The following is a 3060-nucleotide window of genomic DNA, read 5'->3' on the forward strand; positions in this document are numbered from 1 at the left end:
CGCAAAACAGAGGGTTGAGGGTTTAAGGACTTTCTCAAGGCCGTTAGCTGGATGCCAGCTTTGAGATGCGTGTTTGATTTTATAATGCCGATGGACTTATTTAACTGGTTGGTGAATAGCGAAGACCAGACATCACAGGGTCAAGATTCCGTGCTGACTAGTGTCCTCGCTCTTTTTGAAAAAAAAAAATAATAATAATAATAATAAAAGATAGTTAAATTACGGCCATTGTTAAACTATTTTTCCATTATAATTATCATTATTCGATTTTTTTTTTTATACAACAATTGTTAGATAGAAAGAATTATAGCAACTATTTAACTTTTTTCAATGCTTCCTAAATGGGCATGGGTTACATATTACCCTAGCAACTATTAAATGGTCAGTTGATACCAAATACTGCCTAACCGAACACGGTGTTGCTCCAATTATCGAAGCATATTGGTCCATTTTTCAAAAAATAATTAAAAATTATTAATTTATAATTTATATAGGATATGTATCATTTACCGAAATCATCTCAATTCAAATGAGTAAAATGCATAGCGAATAGCATCATAATTGTGCTACTAATTAGGACATAAACTCTACGCTGACCGAATAGAATAACATTATTTATAAATTAACAACCTTATATCAATTGTTCACCAAAAAAAACCTTGTATCATTTGAAAATTTATTTTATTTTTATTAATATTCAAAAATAATCTGTTTCATGATGATTTTGATAAGTGAAAATTTATATCATTTGAAAATTTATTCTATTTTTACATTATAATCTGTTTTTACATTTGTTCTAAGCCTAAATGTTTTCAACCAAGATATTTCAAAATTTAAAAAAAAAAAAGATTGGTCTAACTATTATAATGGCTAAAAATAGTTCTAGTGAGATATGCAAGTCAACTCTGTCTCCCTTTTCAAAGGTCCTGTTAGAATGAAAAACGGATCGTCCAGCCTACAACTAAAAAGCCGCCCAGTTTCGGCCCAGTAAACACCAATGATGAATGACTAAATCTGCACTTCGGCCCAGAGCCAGCTCGTCCTCGGAACTCCGCCTAAAGCCCCACCAACTTCGGACATTCGCCGACTCCCCCGACCAAGTTTGGGGTGCCTCCAGACAAACGCCGACCCGTCCCGACCAAGTTCGGGACGCCAACTCCAGCAATACACAGCATACGCTCCGACCCTCGAGCTCGGAGCGCTCCCTCGTGTAACCTCGGAACCCGAAAAACCGAGCCACTTCCAATCTACACCAAGCCGGCCTCACCAAACGCATGACGCAACTACTTAACGAGCTCGGTCTCGCCAACAACCACATCCACGTGCAGGCCTACGTGGCCGTACTCCACCACACTGCCATGTCATGTCTTCATAACTGGCCAACAGCAATTAGACGGCTCCTTGACTACTCCGGCCATACCCTGCTATAATTGTCAACGCCTTACCATTCTTAAGAACGGGCTGTGCCACACGTCACCAGCCTACCTGAGCTGCACACTATCCGGCTTAGAGTCATACCCCCTCATGATGGGGACTGACAGCACCTCCGTCATCTAGGCCACTCCACCGAGATTATAAATAGCTCGGTCAAGTAATTCCCAAGGGACTTTTGGCTAGACAAAATTTACCTACTCTCACTTTATCGTCGGAGGGTCCTCACCGGAAAAACCGGTGAGGCTTTGTGCAGGTCCGCGGCCGTCGTGCAGGAGATGGTTTCGTCTTCCCCTATCCACACCGACGGCTCCCTTGGGCCAGATTTGAACCACAACATATTTGGCGCTAGAAAGGGGGCCTGAGTCGTGATTGCGAAGATAATGAGCCAAGGGGCCCCAAACACATCGAGCAGCCGGGAATCAATACGCGACTGCTCTCTCCAAGGTCCGTCTCCTGCATCACACGTCCCCGCGGACCAAACCTCTCAAAACCAGCCAGGGCAGTTCTATCTGCTTCCCCAGCAAGTCCAAACCCTGGCCGTGGTTATCCAAACCCTTCATCAGCTGGAGCTCCATCAATCACTGAGCTCGATAAGAAGGTCGAGGAAGCGGGGTGGCAAATCCAAATGCTTTGGGATTAGATCGCGGAACTCCACGGGGAGTGTTATCAATTGAGGAGCCGGTCCCCCCGAAGATCTGGGAGACACCTCTCCCGTCAAAGTTTTGAGGAGTATACTCCTCTTACGTCCTCTCGAGCCCAAATCCTCATCCTCATGGAAATCGAGGGTTGTGGCTACCTCCAATCTCTTCCGAAGATGCGACCGTCTAAATCACGGAAGCGCGCGGGCAAGTACTGTCGCTTCCATAGAGACCACGGCCACGATATGGAGGATTGTTATCAGCTCCATGATAGGATCGAAGTGATCGTCCGCCAGGGCCATCTAAGCCAGTTCGTTGGCAGGCCAACCAGCAGAGCGGAGCCTAAGGGGCAGACTTCGAGACCATCCAACAGACCCGATGACGAACGCCCCAATGTAAACACTACTAATGCTCCGCCTATGAGCCTTACGTTAATGCCGCCCTAGCCCTGAGGAGCCGGGGAGAGGCCTCGCTCGCCGGCCCGAGGCCGGTGATCCCGGATGTAAATTACTCCCCCAAGGAAGGACCTTAGCCTCCTTCAAGTCAGGGCTTTCTCCTTTAGGCCGTAACCTAATAAAGTTACCCTCCGGAATTCTCCTAAGGTGTCTCTAAAGTATCTTAGGAGGCTCAGCACACATTCGATATCCCGACAGCACGAGTCATACACCTCGAGGAGCATCTATAAGGTCACCCTTTGAGCTCGGTTCGGGATGTCCTGCATCAACGGAGAGCCGAGAAAGAGCATCCATGTCCACAGGATTTTACGAGTTCGCCCCTGATCAAAGTGGGGGGCATCTACAAAGTCACCATTTGAGCTCGGCTCGAGGTGCCCTGCGGCGTCAACGGGGAGCCGAGGAAGAGCACCCCCGTCGGCAGGATTTTATGAGTTCGCCCCTGATCTGAGTGGGGGGGCATCTACAAAGTCACCCTTTGAGCTCGACTCGGGGTGCCCTGCGGCATCAACAAGGAGCCGAGGAAGAGCACCCGC

This window comes from Phoenix dactylifera, chromosome 1 (genome assembly GCF_051530095.1).
Source record: "Phoenix dactylifera cultivar Ajwa chromosome 1, Ajwa_hap1_PhDact_Kaust_v1.1, whole genome shotgun sequence".
Taxonomy (NCBI): Eukaryota; Viridiplantae; Streptophyta; class Magnoliopsida; order Arecales; family Arecaceae; genus Phoenix; species Phoenix dactylifera.